General features: G+C 36.5%; 1 protein-coding gene across 11 annotated transcripts in view; it reads right to left on the minus strand.

Annotated features, from left to right (window-relative positions):
- Window positions 1–17,200, minus strand: part of Lingo2 (leucine rich repeat and Ig domain containing 2) — a 1,322,423-nt gene that overhangs the window by 353,721 nt on the left and 951,502 nt on the right. For all 11 annotated transcript variants that reach the window (XR_010066383.1, XM_063287596.1, XM_063287594.1 and 8 more), the window contains one exon: window positions 8,354–8,513. The gene's annotated coding sequence lies outside the window, so the exon portion shown is untranslated. The remainder of the gene's footprint in view (window positions 1–8,353; window positions 8,514–17,200) is intronic.

Below are 17,200 nucleotides of genomic sequence, written 5' to 3' on the forward strand. Positions count from 1 at the left end.
CTACCTCTGTCTTAGAAACATTCTCGCCAAGATATTCTTTAGTTTATGATATATCTGATTTACTAAGCTTGTGTCAAGGTCTATCTGTAGACCGACAACCTTCAGAGAGATTTTATGGATGTTCCAGCCCGCTATCACACCTTCCCAGAATATGCTTAGCTATGGTTTTCTATACTTATTCACAGATGTACTCATTCTTCTTATACTGTTTCGCATCTATTCAAATTTTTGTTGGCATCATACGATCCTTAAAAATAAAGTTAATATTTAGGATAAAAATTGTCTTGAGTCAATCTGGAAGAAAAATAGGATGCTGAAGTTATTGCCTATGGCTTGGAATCCATGAAATAATACTCAGTAAAACATCTTGATGGTGTCATGAGGCAGCTGACACAAGCGGCTTTGGTTTTGGAATTAGCCTGGACTGTAAGTGTAAAATGAAGCCCGAATATTGAACTTTATTGTTAAGCTTGTGAAAGGCATGAAGGAAAGTGAGAAGGAAAGATGAGAGGCAACTAAGAGACAGGAGCTGAAGAGAAAGTGTATTTGGCCAACTCACAGCACAAATACAGGTGACTGTTGACAGTCTCTTCAGCAAACATTTATTGAGAATACAGTGTATTGCATTCATTGTAGTAATGGGCCACCGCGCAGAAGAAGCAGTAGAAATTTTTCCTCCCAAATATTTTCAAATTCAAATCCAAGCACGATAAACACGCGTGCACACGCGCCTATGCAAATATACACATGAGCAAGGAGCAGCAATCTATGTAGCATTATCAATGTATCACACCATTAGGTGAACTATAAACATATACATTGCAAAAAAGGATTGGTTTGTTAGTCTAAAAACAGAAAATCCAAATGATATGGAAGTATGTCATAGGCTTTCTTCGAGAACAGGTCTTGGGAGAAAAATTTTGACATGTTAGCTATGTATGCCTTGAAAATAAATTATTCTATTTCGAAGCTTCTTCATCTCAAATCAGGCTAGAGCTATGCCTACATCGCAAGGCAAATACGGATTTACACAGAACTGATATTTAATTTCTGGTGTTTATCACTACTATTTCATTACCAAGTTAGATTTAATGGAAAGCAACATGACTTATTCAGTCTGGTCATCGTCCCTTTCATATTTCTGCAGAAAAGACTTTGTAAAGATTTTTCTAAAGTCATATGACAATTTCTAGTTAAACCTCAATGAATAAATCCTTTCTAATGAAATGTTCAATTTTCTCACTCAGTGATTTCCTACCCCTCAGTCCAAAACCCCTTGCACATATTTTATTAGACAGTTAGCCCTTGGCGTGGCTGCCTGGATTTTAATCCATTCAACATCACGGTTTCTTCACAAGCATGACTAATTCCTCAGCAATATCAGCTCCTTCTGTCCACATGAGGGTAACAGTAAGCTTCTAAGGGAAGATGAATGACTAGCCAGTCTTGGTTTGTCACGGACACACTTTGTCCTATCCCAGAAGGTCCATTGGTTCAGCTATGGTTAATTTTCTCTCCATTTTTCAGTACCATTGTCTCATCTACAGTTTCCTCCATCATATTTTTAGTAATGTGCTTGAGGCTTCCGTTACAAAGAGTGGAGCTTCATACTGCTAAGAATCCACAGTGTTTTGGCCAGCTACTTGGGTAATTATCTTTGATTTATCTGCACTGTTCTTCTTGTACAGTTTTAATTGACACACGAAGTTAATCATGATACACTCTTTTAAAATATTATTAGACCATTAAAAAGGCAGTTTTAATTCCAACTTTTCATTTCAAATGTAATAATATTCTTCCTATATAAGAAATAAAAATGGTTGAAGGCATAGTTGTAGATCTGCCTTGATCAAGATCACACTCAAGCATTTCTGAATTGGAGAATTGCATGGACAAACAAACTGTTGCTGCTGTAAAATTGTGTGAACATGTTGTGTGAAATAATTTAAAAAAAAAAAAGAAAGGCACCATCCCACATTATGTCTGCAGGGCACTGGCGGACCTGGTGTGTTCTCCTCTCAGAAGACTATCTGACTTGGAATTCCGAAATCTCTCCACCTGACTCACTAAGTTCCCGTGTTGGGTCACTGCCGTGCCAGCCCCACACATCAAAATTCACATGGCTAGCTGGGGTGCACTTCTCACAAACACACACTTTGCTGCCCTACCTTTCTTTCTGGAACTCAGCTGAGTAGCAGTGTGAAGGAGAACACCATACAATCTTAGTTTAGAATCAACAGGCAACAGAATCGCTGGGAGCAGCGACTGGCATCTTAATTTTGTATGATTTATTAAATATAACCCCTCCAGTAGTGAGAATCCCGGTGGATCTGCCATCTAAACTGGGGGCATCTTGTTAGCTACATTTTGTCCTCTCAGCTCTCCTTGTACAAAAAAAGTCACCTTTTCCTGCCTCTTCTCTTCACCTGTGACCTGGAAGTCCAGTCTACCCCTCTCCCAGGGATTAGTCCCCTTAAATCTTTCTTCATTAGGGGTAGGTTCTGCCACATTTCACCTTTTCTGTCCAACTAAAAACAAAACAAAAAAACAAAAACAAAAAACAAAAAAACCAACCAACCAACCAAAAAAAAAAAAAAAACCTTTTCTCTCAAATATGAGCTGAGAGTAACTTTTACTATTTTGTAATTTCCAAAGTACAAAATATACCTAACACCCAGTCCATTTTTATCAATTAAATAGAATTTAATTATCTATCCTAACTTAAGAAAGGATTAAGAATCTTTACGTTATGTTCTGGTTAGCTTGTATACTATCTGAAAACTATCTTCTTGATATATTCTCCCAATGTTAAATAGCCTGGGTTGGCTATGAAACTATAACTAGTCTTTCAACCCTGTAGGAAATCTGAGAACGACCAATATCATCTGACAGTAAAGGATGCCTAACACAGCTTCCAGAGCTGAGTAAAATTGTAGAGCCAGCTGCCTACCTATACAGCTGAAATATGTCAGGAAGTTGGAAGATTGTTCTTCTGGCCCAGGATACCTGACAGACCTTGAAAAACAGGAATTATTAATGACTTGTCTATTCTGCCTCAGCAGAACTAAGCTGCCCTAACCTGTAACTTGTGTACTCTCAAGAACCATACAGATCTGTAATAGAAATAGGTAATATCTGTCCAGGGGCCACCTAGCCACAATGTACAACTTCACCTGGAGGCAGAGATATTCAGCTGCTTCTTTGAATCTTTGAATTTTAAAATGGGGAGCTGTGAGGGGCAGACATGTCTCAACAAGTGAATAGATAACATTCTGTGGATTTCTGACATTTTCGAAAACTATCTATATAAAGTAACCTGGACTGTTGTCTGTTAACTACCCTCAAATATTTCTAATTAAAATAACTTGAAAACATCCTAACAGTAAACTCAGAGCCATGAATTTGCTAGCTGGCCCTTAACTCAAAGGCTTAAAAGTCTCAGATCAGTTTGTAATGGCATTTGGAGAAGGACTGGGTCCAGACCTTGTATCCTTAAACATGTTGTATGGACACAATGCCTATCGAGAGTAAGAATATTAATCCCATTTTTATTATTTCATGCAATATTAACATTTAGTTTAGAGAGTTCCAGTGTGCTTTATTGACTCTCAACACTATAATTTGCTAAGAAAAAAATTGTAATCTTTTATTGTAAAGAAAATGATGCTATAATCCCCCGGAAATACTATTATAGTATGAATGATAATATGGTGGCAAACAGAATACTCCCAAAAGGCTATAACCATGATCATCTTCAATAGGAAGTTTATAGAACTCAACAAAACATTTCTTCCAAGAGCCCAGGACTTAAAAGCAAATGATAAAGATGACAAAGCAAAGCAGAACAAGAAAACTAACACTGAGCATTTATAACACTAAGCAAATTCTTTGACCATTTCATTTAATTCCAGAGAAGAGGCAAACTATTCCACTGACCTAGAAAAAGAGTTATGCAGTCTATTGACGCACAAAAAAGGGTTTGAACATTCCTTTAGTCACTGGGCACATCTAATGAACCCATATGTGGCTATGAAATTAGGTCTTAAAGAAGGGTGTTAAAGGCTGTCACCCTTAACAAGTTACATGTCTAGGAATAATATCAATATTTCCCTGACTGCATATTTAGAGTAAAGCTACTAAGTTACTGTCAGAGAATGCACCTAAAAATAGGTACACAAATGCCCAGATTTTGCATACTTGAGAAATGATTTGTAGCTATGGTAATTTCCAATTAAACAACTGGAGTGAAGGTGATGTTACAAGGTATGAAGTTCCTCTGCTGGAGGTGGTAATGTGCCCTGGCTCATTGAGAATTATGCAAAGAAAGCACAGACAGATAGTGACCCTCTTGTACTGAGCATTTTCACTATTTTTCTTTCCCTATGTCTTCATGTGTTCCCTATTATTTTCACCAAACGATCATTTTGGTAGGAAGGATGTGATGGTTTCAGCAGAATTACTTAATTAGGCTTAAGTAAGCAGTCCACGCTAAGCAGGGTAGGCTTGCTTCCTGGACATGAAAATGTGCCTGCGATGCATGCTGTGCTCCCGAGGAATGAAACACCGTGATTGATGCGATGATAAAACGATGAAGGGAAGGATAATGCCTGAGAGATAAAAGTCTCCCGGGAAAAGTAAAGTGGGTAGCAGCTGCCCCCATCTTAATTGAAGCATAAATTTCAGGCAGAGGATCTGAGGTTAAATTCCAGGCACACACTCAGAGTTTGTGTGCCTCTGTGTAGCTCAGCCCGTGAATGCGATGACAACAAGAAATGCAAAAGCTCGCTTTTTTTGTGTGTGAAGAATTTTAAAGCTATTCCTAAACATGTTAGAAGGTAGAGACGTAGGAGTCTATTTTCGCAGAAAGACAATTGTTTAGCTGTAGTTTGACAGCATATGAGAGCCGTTGCTAGACAAGGAATATTGCTGGCTGTGCTGATTCAGTCAGCTATTGTATACACATTTTTCTGCAGGGAAGGATCTTAGCATTCTTTGTATATTTTAGCTCTCTATACACACCTCTCATGCCTCCACTCTACCCTCTGTCAGGATATAGTTGAAACTGTAAGTTTGGTATACTAATGACATTAATTTATATTTTACTATACCTGTATGTATAGTCCTTCAGCTCAGTCACTACCTATATGACAAGGTTTCCACCTCATCCTGTGCCCCAGGATCAAGTGTGTCATTCTTCTGACATGATGTTCATTTTAGCATCGTGTTGGAGTTATCAGATTGTATAATGAGAATATTGTGCTTTCATATCTGTTTATCATGTCCTAAAATTCTCCTTTCTCTTTAGTTGGGTGGATTGGCATATTTTGGTTTGTTTATCTGTCCAGTTTGGTAGAAATAAACTACCCCAGGGAAAGAAAGAGAGGGCATTATTTTGTTTCTGTCTACATATTGTTGTACATGGGTTATAAATTCCAACAGTGTTCAGAAGGCAAATGAATGGCTTCATAAAGCATTTAAGTTTGTGTGATAATTGTCATGATAGAGGAGCGACTTTATGAAACGTTCAAGGGTTTATATCAGAAGGCCTCAGAATGGGAAGAAATACACAGGCGCGGTATTGCTTCCCTCTCTGCAGGCTGTGAACATAGATGCACTGAACATAGAGGGAACCCAAGAGTTTTTCATGAACTGCCTTGGAGACTACATATCTCATTACATGGAGTAAACTATTATTAGAAGTGCTTTGGAAAACAATCTCACCTTTCATATCCTGACTTGATAGCTTAATATTGCTTCTATTTTCAAACATACAATACTATAATACTGAGCTAGGAAAACCTTTCCATCTAGAGTACTTTAGGAAAGAATAAAATGTTTCTAAGCTTACAAATCAATGAAAATTTCATGGATATTTTATATAAACTTTCGAGAAAAAGAACGTGGAAACCTTGTCATTTTTGTTTTTTAATAGTAAGCTATGTCACAATAAAATTGGGCAACTGAAATCCAGACAACAGAAAACCAAACAGTTAGAAAATTAATGTGACACATAAAGCGATAATGTATATATTTCTGTTCATTTAAGAGCTAGTTAATTTTAACTGAAAATGTATTCCAGAGGGTACCTACAAACTGTATTTTCACACACTGCTGGAGAAGGTGCTGTCGCTGCTGTAACTAACAAAATTTACTTCAAAAGACAGTGAAAAGAGATTCTGCTTCCTATTGCTTGCTGCACCTTTTCCCCAAGCTAATGACTCAGGCAATTCAGAAACAAAATATCCTACAGAATGAAAGGAAACTTCACAAGTAACAAGTAATCTCTACAGTTGCGGAAAGATAATGGCTAATTGGATTGCTGCATGAGAGTTTTTCTTAAAATTGGGCCAGTCGATTCCCCTTTACAGTACCCGCTTTTATAGCTCTGAAGTTTTGATATAAAATCAGATTTGTTGAAAATACTACAATAAACACAACTATGATAAATATTCCTCTGCATTCATCAAAAACAAGCTAAAAACCTGAGAATCTCACATGTAAGTATTACTATAAGGTCTGAAAAAGTCCGCAGTTCTTTTGGAGTACACCAGAGACATGTGATAAGGATTGACCAAGGGTATGTTATGCAGTTGGGTTGATCTTTGTTCCAGTAATGAATCTAGCACCTTATTAGAGATCCATAAAATTTCTAAATGTGGATGACACTACGGCATCGAAAAGGAAACAAGTTATCCATCAGCTCAGTCTGTCAAATCCGGGATTCTTCCACAAGTTTATAATTTCCAACAAAGTTTTGAATCTATAAGAGATTGCTTTTCACCAGTGGAAGGGGAAGCCCTTGGTCCTGCCAAGACTGAACCCCCAGTGAACGTGATTGTTGGGGGGAGGGTGGTAATGGGGGGAGGATGGGGAGGGGAACACCATAGAAGGGGAGGAGGAGGGGTTAGGGGGATGTTGGCCTGGAAACCAGGAAAGGGAATAACAATTGAAATGTAAATAAGAAATACCCAAGTTAATAAAGATGAAAAAAACCATTAAAAAGAGAGAGAGAGAGAGAGTGCTTTTCACATTTATGGTTCATAGAATCATGTTGATAAGTCATTAGGAAAGTATTCTTCTTAGACTTGTTATAATATAATTCATTGATTGCTAACACCTTGGATGAACATAATTAACATCCAAATGATTCTACAGACTATTATATTATTATGAAATATATGATATGCAAGATATTATGAAGTCCTAATTCCATCCACATATGTTAGGTTCTAATGGGTGTTCTCTCTCTCTCTCTCTCTCTCTCATTCTGTGTGTGTGTGTGTGTGTGTGTGTGTGTTTGCACACATATGTGTGTCTATGTGCTATATATATTTAACATAGATATAATGCATATATCATTATAATACACACATCATATATAATATAAGTTATATTGGATGAATAGCATCTTCTTTCAGAAAGTTAAAAGGGACTATTGCAAAAAATTTCAAAGAACTCGAGTGGTTGTATGGCACATTTACCTCACCCAAATGTTTTCGACACTAACAACTTGTATTCCTGCTTTTTGCGTTTACACTTCAGCCTACAGAAAACTTTGCTTTTCAATGCATTAAAAGCAAGGATGGTACAGAAGAGCTGACTTTCTTAAAGGCAGGGAGAATAACTTCTGACGACTTGCTAGGGTAACTGTTGATCCATTAAAATGTGTTTTAGAGTGGAAGAGAGTCAATGAGGAAAATAAGGTCTGATCATGGGTAATTAGTAGAATTTTTCAGAGTGAAGCAAAAAGTTAGGTAAGATTTGAATGAGTTTCTTATTATGTATTCTTTGAACGGTACCAGTCTGACTGTGCAACATCATTTTAGCTACAATATGAATAGAATTCAGAACAATAAATACTGTCAAAGAAATAAAAGCAAGAATAATGGTCTAATTTTCTGAACTGAAGCAAGCATAAAGAATGTTTATAAGATCACATACTATGAACTCATATTCATATTTCTATGTTATATATAATATGAATATGTCAAGTCAACACTTTCTCTATAGCATTCTCAAAAGTACAATTGCTGATGTCATTAGACTTCACAATAACTCCTTGTAGAGGAGAACTCTATCACCTGTAAGTTTGGGCTATTGCATTAAATTAAAATCTAGAGTTTCCTCAGGCCTACTTAATGTATACCTTAAAACATCACCTGTCTTCCCTTGAGAGAAAAAAGAGTCAGTTATTACTCAATACATTGTGAAGCACAAAAGTCTCATTCTTTAACAACCTCTACAGTGGACTTAGAAAACAAACCTCAAGGCTATGCATTACTCAGTGCCTCCTGGAGGCGCACTAAAGCCCTTGGTACATGTGATGAAAGAAGGTGTCTCCCTCTCACCTTACCTGGTTTGCTCCTTTTTAAAGATCCAACCCCTGCCGTCTGTCAGACAAAGCTCATGGCCACTGGGTGAAATCCGAACTGAGTGGTTGATCATGATAACTCCACCACGTCACAGGCAGCAGCATCTCTCAAAATCCCACCAGCCAACTGCTCGAAACATGCCTGCAACAAACAAGACCTTTCTTCATTATAATTGAAAAATGGTGAGCCACGTCCTAGGACTAGGTGGACTTCACTTTTTAGTCAGTAAGGGAATCATAAAGCAGTGTCTTGTGTAAGGGACTTTAAATGACACTCAGGATGCTAAGAAACGCAAAGCTGGAAGACTGAACTGTGTGCTTCTCAGTGTTTCTGCAGTACACATCTTCTCCACTCAAGCTACAAATATTAATAAATATTATTACTATTAAAACTCATTCACATTATTAAATATATCTCAGCCTTCATGTAGCAGACCACCTCCAAACTCACAGTATTTTTCAGACTTTACACATACTTTCAAGATAGTTGGTCAATGAGATGCCACAGCGAGAAACCTACCAGGAGCAAGAGGAGGTGTTGCATGATGGTATGGGCCAAGTATAGTATATTTTGTTAGCTCTGAAACCCCCACACAAAGCCAGAATTTCTACTATAAAAATTAGGTCACCTTTTTAACAAAGTGCATGAGAAAAATCCTTGAGTAGCAAGTGTGAAGTACTATTATAAATTCAGCAGTCCCTCTTATCCATGGCAAGGTAATTGCAAAGTAATAAACAGACCGAAAGGGATAGCCAGAGCCTAAGAAAGGAATCAGCACACTGTGTGTGAGCAATCATACATTTAATGGTCTGATTATTTAAGTCTATTTAAATGCATACGTTGTTTAAACTCACAAACATTTCTGTCATCCATTGATGGAGAAAATGCATTAGCACAATCACTACCTTCTTCTGGGCTGATGCCTGCCACACAAACAACTGTGTTCAGTAGGAATGTAGAAAGGTATTGATAGACAATGCTATTTGGGAGTCTTCCCAGAGTAAACTTTAAGAGCAGATACTTTATAAAAATCTACAACAACCATGTCTGTCTACGTATCTATGTATCTATGTATCTATCTACCTATGTATCTATCTACCTATTATCTATCTACCTATTATCTATCTACCTATTATCTATCTATCTATCTATCTATCTATCTATCTATCTATCTATCATCTATCTACAAGGACACATGTATATGCATATATAATATACATAATTAATAATTCATTATACATACACATTTGTGTGTATGTATAATGAATTATTATTTTCTTGCTAAGTCCATGGAGAGACTACTTTGAATGATTATGTTCTGCAGGCTCATGGACACAGGTGTAAAATCTGAATTTAACAAGCCACCATATGATAGATCCCCATGCAACTTCAGTTAGAGTTTCAACTATTCCCAGAAGGTTACATGGAGACTTTTTCCAAAGTCTCATCAGTGAGAGAGCCTATTGTTCCATTTCAGCAATGATGGTAAGAAAACAAGAGCCCAAAGTCCAGCACATTCTCATTAAAATACAATATTTCAAGATATTTTTCCGAAAAACAGTTATGTTTAGGAATAATAATGTATATTCTGTAATTTAAAACAGGTGTTTTACCTTGATACTCTCTCTCTCTCTCTCTCTCTCTCTCTCTCTCTCGTCACAAACACAAACACATACACACAAACACATACACACACACACACACACACACACACACACACACACAGAGTTTTAAATTTCTAATCTGTCAATCCAAGCTCTGGTACTTATTAAATTTAGTTAGATTATAGATGCAAATTATTTTTATTTTTATTTATGCCAAATATTTCTATATATCTGTTCTCAGAATGCTTATAACAAAATCAAATCAATTATCTTATAACAGAAACAATCTACTTTTTTTTGTCTCTTGTCATCCATGCAGGATATTGAAGAAGCCATATACTGATAACAGGAAGGCATTTATAAGCATAGCTGTCAAGCTCCAAAAATGGTCTAGCAGTAAGAATTTCTGAGAGCTACCTGCTTTAGGAGTAGCCATCTGTGACTCAGTACCAAGTCGCACAAGTCGGCACTGCCTCTTGCTATAAAAGGGTAAATAAAACATTAATAATTTGCTTTAAGAGTTAATTTATTTCATTCATTAAACAGAAGACAAATGGATCAATTCTCAGTAGGGAATGTTCTCTATAGTTCCTTCTCATCAACTATTCGTATTTTAATACCATTTTTATTTAATATTATTTGTTTCTTCTACTTTTAATTGAAAATAGTTTTTTATGAAATATGTTCTAATCATAGTTTTCCTTCTGATAACTCCTCCAAAAGCTTCACCACCTCCCCACCCACCCAAGTCGTCACCCTTTCTTTCTTCCTCTTAAAAAACTAACAGACACATAAAAATAAAGTAAAAACAAACCAACAAAGAACAAAACAAACAGAAAAAAAGACTCAAAGAAAAAGCACCAAAAACACATTCAGTTGCAGAGACTGACACATTTGCACACATAGAAATCCCATAAAAATGCAAAATGGAAAACCATAATAGATATGCTACAGACCTGTAAAGTAAAACAAACAAACAAACAACAACAATAACAAAAAATAACGCACACATACACACACACACACACACACACACACACACACACACACACACACACACACACATCCAGCGTTATGTGCACACAAAATATCTCCCAAACTATCTCTGAGTTAGTTTTGTGCTGGCCATTTGATGTTACGCCTTGAGCCTGTCCCTATGTGTGGTTTCTGTACCCAATGAGAATCCATTGGAGAAATATAGATTTCCTATTACAAGTGGTTATTAATTGAAGATAGTTGGAATTTGAAATGGGAGCTTGTGTCCTCCTCTCCTCTCCTTGATGGGACCTCCACCTGTCTTCAAAATGGCAGGCCCTGTGCAGGCTGACATGATCTCCATGAGCTTGTGTGCCAGCCATGCCACCTTCCTCTTCTCCACTCTCCAATTAATTCTCTTGTTCTATTTTTCTTAGTCCCATCGCCTAGTTCATCCATAGCTCTTCATTTTATTTTTCCTTCCTCGGGAGCCTCTTCCCTTGCACTTAGTACCTTACTCTAGACTTAATCTGCGTATGGTTTGCAGCCTGCTTATCAAAACCATAAAGTCAACATCCACACATCGGCAAATCACATACTTATTTTAATTTTCTGGAGTCTCTATTTAGATATCTGTACCTGTTAAAATTGGGATATTGTTTTTTAGATGTGTAACTATTTATAGTTCTTTTTATACTTTAGAAAATAGGACTCTATTGGATTTGTGCTTGGTAAAAATTGCTTCCCAGTCTGTAACCTGCGCCTTTATATACAGACATATATACATACACATATACATATATACACACATACAAGCAAGGATGTGTGTGCCTTTTGCCATACAAAACCGTTTAACTTTCATGAAGCTCCTATTCATTACTTGTTCTTAGTGCCTGTGCTATGAGAGTCCTGATCCGAAAGTCTTTTCCCTTGGCAATGAGTTCAAAATTATTCCCCACTTTCTCTTCTATCAAACTCTGTTACCTGCCCTTATGTTGAGGTTCTTGATCCTTTTGGATTTGAGTTTTGTGCAGGCTGTTAAGTATGGATCTAATGGAAGCATGCTACATGCAGCCATCCATTTAGACTAGCACCAATTCTTGAAGATGCTCTATTTTTCCTATTATGTATTTCTGACTTCTTTATAAAATATCTGGTGTCCAAAGGTGTGTGGGCTTACATCTTTATCTCCAGTTCGTTTCAGTTTACTAATGTACCTGTTTCTATGCCAATACCTTGCTATTTTAAATACTCTAGCTCTGTAGTATAATTGAGATTAGAGTTGCTGATGCTTCCATATGTCTTTTAATTCAGTGGTGCTTTTGCTATGTTGGGTTTTAATTTGAAAATGACAATTGTCTTTTTAAGATCTGTGAAGAATCATGTTGGAATTTGGATGGGGATTGTATGGAATTCATAGTTATTTCGGTAGAGTGGCCTCCTTCACTATATTAATCCCCCACCAATCATGCACCTAAGAGATTTTACCATGTTTTGATATCTTCTTCATTTTTTGCTTCAATATTAGATTGGTTAGGGTTATCGTAAGGTAATTTCGAGGCTATTATAAAAATATTGTTTCCCTGATTTCTTTCTCCGATGGCTTGTCATTTGTGAATAAGATGTTTTTATGGTTTGATTTTGTATTTTAGGGTTGTATACAACAATATCATCTGCAAATAAAGATACGTCGACTGCTTTTCTTTTAGTATCCTGTTGATCTCCTTCAGTTGTCTTATTTGTTCCAGCTATGGCTTTAAGTACTATATGGAAAGAGTGGAAATTCTTGTCTTCTTCCTGAATTTAGTGGAAATACTTTGATTTTCTTTAGGTTGATGTTGGCTGTGGGCTTGCTATAAATCTCTATTATTTTGAGGTAAGCATCCTGTATCACTAGTGTTTCCCAGGCATTTATCATAACAGAGTGTTTGCTTTTGTCAAATGCTTTTTCTGCATGTGTGCCATGATCATGTGTATTTTTGTCTTTTAGTCTGTTTATATGGTGGATCATACATATTGATTTACATATGTCTATGCAACTATTAAGATGAAGCCTAATTGATCAGGGTAGATGATCTTTTTATATGTTCTTGTATTCACATTGCAAATATTTTATTGAGAACTTTTGCATCTATCTCCTAAGAGAATTTTGTCTGGAATACTCTTTCTTTGTTGGGTCTTTATGTTGTTTAAGTATCAGAGTAATTGTGGCTTGTAAAAGGAATTGTGCAATGTTCCTTCTGTCTCTGCTTTTGTGGAATAATTTTGTGAAATATTAGAGACATTTCTTCTTTGAAAATTTGTGAGAACACTTCATTGAATTTATCTGCCTCTGGGCATTTTTGGTACGGAGACATTTAATTAGTGCTTCTATTTCAATAGGGGTTATTGGTATCTTTAAATTGTTTATTTGCTATTGATTTAACTTTAGTAGACTGTTTATCTATTTCTTTTGGGGCTTTGAATTTTGTGGAGCCTGGAGCCACTATGTTTTTACTGGGAATTGTACTCAGGATTCTGGAAGGTGTCTTAAAACTGAGCCGTCTCACCAGCCCACCAATCATTCTGTCTGTCTATCTATCTTTGTAGCTATGTTTCTATCTATGCATCTATGTATTTATCTATCTATACATTTTAATGTAGGCACTTAGTGCTATGAAGTGGTTTCTTAGAACAGTCTCCATTGTGTTCTTAAGTTTGAGTAAATTGGGTTTTCATCTCCATTCAATTCTAGAAAGTATTTAATGTCTTTCACATTTCTATCTTGATCTGTTTTTCTTTCAGGAGTTAGTTTAGTTTCCATGACATCACAAACTCTCTTTCGCTTCTGTTGTTATTGATACTCATCTTTAGTCTGTGGTGGTCAGATTGGATGCAGGGTATTATTTCAATTTTCTTGTGTCTGTTCAGACAGGCTTTGTGTTTGAATATATGGTCAATTTTGGAAAATGTTTCACGAGCTGCTGAGAAGAAGGTATATTCTTTTGTATTTGGGTGAAATGCTCTCTAAACATCTGTTAGGTCCATTTGATCTATGAAACCATTTACTTACTACATTTCTCTGTTTAGTTTTTGCCTGGATAACCTATTTATTGGTAAGGATGAGTAATTGAAGTCACCCAGTCTCATTATGTGAAGGATAACATGTGATTTTAGGTATAGTAGTGAATCTTTTATAAAGATGGATAAGTGTATAGAATTGTAATATCCTCTTGGTAGATTTTTTTTGATAACTATGTAGTGTCCTTCCCTATCTTTTCTGTTTAGGCTTGGTTTGAAGTCTAAAATTTTGACAGATGTCAAAATGGCTATACTGCTTTGCTTCTTGGGTCCATTGTCTAGGAATATCTTTCTCTATTCTTTTACCCTGAGGTGATGCCTCTCATTGATGTTAACATGTATTTCTCGAATATAGTATAAAGATGGCTTTTGCTCTGTTAGTCTATGCCTTTTTATTGGGCATTTGAGAGCATTGATAATGTGCACTATCATTGTGTAGTGTTTACTGATTACTGTTATTTTATTGTTACGGTATGGGTTCTCCCCTTTTACATTCTTGGTCTGGGATTATTTATTGAATGTATTTTCCTGGGTGTGGTAAACCTCTGTAAATTGATATTTTCTTCTGTCACCTTCTATAGGGCTAGGTTTTTAGTTAGATACTGCTTAGATTTGGTTTATTTTGGAATATTTTTCTTTTGCCATATATTATCTATAAATTTTGCTGTGTATAATAGTCTCGGCTGGAAACTGTAGTCTCTTAAAAGTTTGTAGAACACCTGTCTAGGCCCATGTGGTTTCTAGAGTCTCCACTGAAAATCACATGCTATTCTAAAGGATCTGCCTCTATACATTAGTTGGTCATCTCTTTAGCAAATTTTCGTATTTAAATTTTATATTTAGTTCTGTACATTTAATGTTTGGTTATTACAGATCATGAGGAAATTCTTTTCTATTCCAGTATATTTGCTGTTTTTCAATTCTTTTTCCCCAAGAGTCATTTGCTTCTTTAAGTTAGAGATTATTTCCTGTGATTTTGTTAAAAGTAATTTTTCTGCCTTTGTTTCTTCTCCTTCCTTTATTCCTAGTATTTGTGGATGTGGTCTTTTCATAGTGTCCAGCGTTTCTTGAATAAATTGTATGTGGTGGTTTGACAAGGGATAGCTCCCATAGACTCATGTGTTTGAATGCTTGGGAGGGGCACTGTTAGAAGGTGTGGCATTGTTTGGTGTAGGTGTGGCCTTGTTGGAAAAAGTGTGCCACTGTGGAGGAAGGCTTTGAACTCCCATATATACTGAATTCCTATAAAGTAGGACAATCTCTCCTTGATTGTCTATAGATCAAGATGTAAAACTCTCACATCCTCCTACACCATATCTGTTTGCAAACTACCATGCTTCTTGCAATGATGGTAATGGACTGAACATCTAAGACTCTAAGCCAGTCCAAATTAAATGTTGTTCTTCATAAGAGTTGCTGTGGTCATGGTGTATCTTCACAGCAATAATACCCTAACTAAGACAGTATGTCAGGATATTGTTTTAGAAATAACACTTTTGAATAGAGTTATCCATTTTATTTTCTTCCCATCTCCTGAGGTGATCACTTTCATCTTTTTACTCTGTTTATTGGTGAGGGTTGCCTCTTTTTTATATCATGAGTTTTGCATTTTCAGTTTTCTCTCAGGTTGAGTCTTTTTAGTGATTCTATTTCTATTTTTGTGAATTGAGCTGTTTCTCTCATTTCATTTCTACAGATTGTTTCATTAAGGAATTTATTTATATCATCTTTGAAGGTTATTAACCATATTTATAATAGGCTTTTTGAAGTCCTTGTCTTGGGCTTTAGTTATATTACACCTCTTTTGGGACCTACTGTAGTTAGTTGTTGGTTTCTGGCAAAAACATGCTTGCCTTGGGTGCTATTGACTTTGCTTTGCAATCATGTCGAGACCTCTGTGTTTGGGATCATTTTCATTCTATATATATTGATGTCTGTTCTTGTCTTTACTGGATAGGCATCCTTGATTTTCTGTTGTTCTTTCTGAATCTTAGAAACAACATGTGGCCATAGGGTGTTGCCGGGTAAGAAGTGCCTTGAGTCCTAGTCATGTGTAGCCACTGGGAAATTCAGGTCGAACATATTTCTAGGTATTGGAACTTAACATAAAGACATGGAGACAAGCTAGAGAGGAAGGCAGAGAGAGTTTACAGAAAGGAGAGATGGTTAAACATAAGCTATGAGTAGCATAGGAATCTCCAGTGAATGGAGTCAAAGTGGAAGGACTGCTCAGATGGCATGAGACTAGAGAATTGGAAATGGATGACAGGATAGCAACTCCCTTTCCTGATTAGCAGGCTGGAGCAGCCAGCAAGTTCCCAAAGAGATAGTGCCTTCAAGTATTGGCATCTGACACCAAGGGAGGGGGTGAGGGATGAAGGTTGGGAATATAGGGCTCTAAGGAAACTCTGGAGAATGGAATCAGAAGACAGATAGGCCCTTGTAGTGAATCTGCTGTTATTCTACTTCTTAAGATATTTAATTTTATGTATTTGACTGTTTCTCTCTCTCTCTCTCTCTCTCTCTCTCTCTCTCTCTCTCTCTTTCTGTGTGTGTGTGTGTGTGTGTGTGTGTGCCTGCATGCGCATGCGCACCAGATGACAGAAATGCTAACAGACTCCAGAAAAGGATATCATATCATATAGAAGTAAAGAACTAGTTTTAGAGATGGTGATAAGCCACAATATGGATGTTTGGAGCCAAACACTGGTCTTCTGCAAGAGCTGAAAGTATTTTTAATCACCAAGCCATCTCCCAAGCTCTCCATTTATAGAAGTTTCAACTCTGTACCTTTATCTCGATGAGAAGATTAAAAACCAGAGGACCAAAATTAGCATTTTCTCTGAAGATTACTGTGCTTTCCTATATAATTATTTAGCATTCATTTATAATCTAGAAATAAAGGAATATTGGAACATATCAAAATAATTGACACTTGTAAATGAGGTAATCTAGACCCAGAAAGACAAAGCTAATGTGTTTTCAACTTATAGGCCATAGCTCTAAATCTTTAGATTTGCACATATAACCTGCAATATCTAAAGAATCCAGAAAAATTGAGGGAACCATGGTATCAGAGAGAGAGGGCACTCTAAAGAAGACATATAAGGGGAGATATTAGTGCAAATGAGTCCATGAGAAGAACAAGGAGGGGGATAGGGTGCTCACCCTAGTTACTTCTCTATTGCT

Source organism: Rattus norvegicus, chromosome 5, assembly GCF_036323735.1.
Source record: "Rattus norvegicus strain BN/NHsdMcwi chromosome 5, GRCr8, whole genome shotgun sequence".
Classification (NCBI taxonomy): Eukaryota; Metazoa; Chordata; class Mammalia; order Rodentia; family Muridae; genus Rattus; species Rattus norvegicus.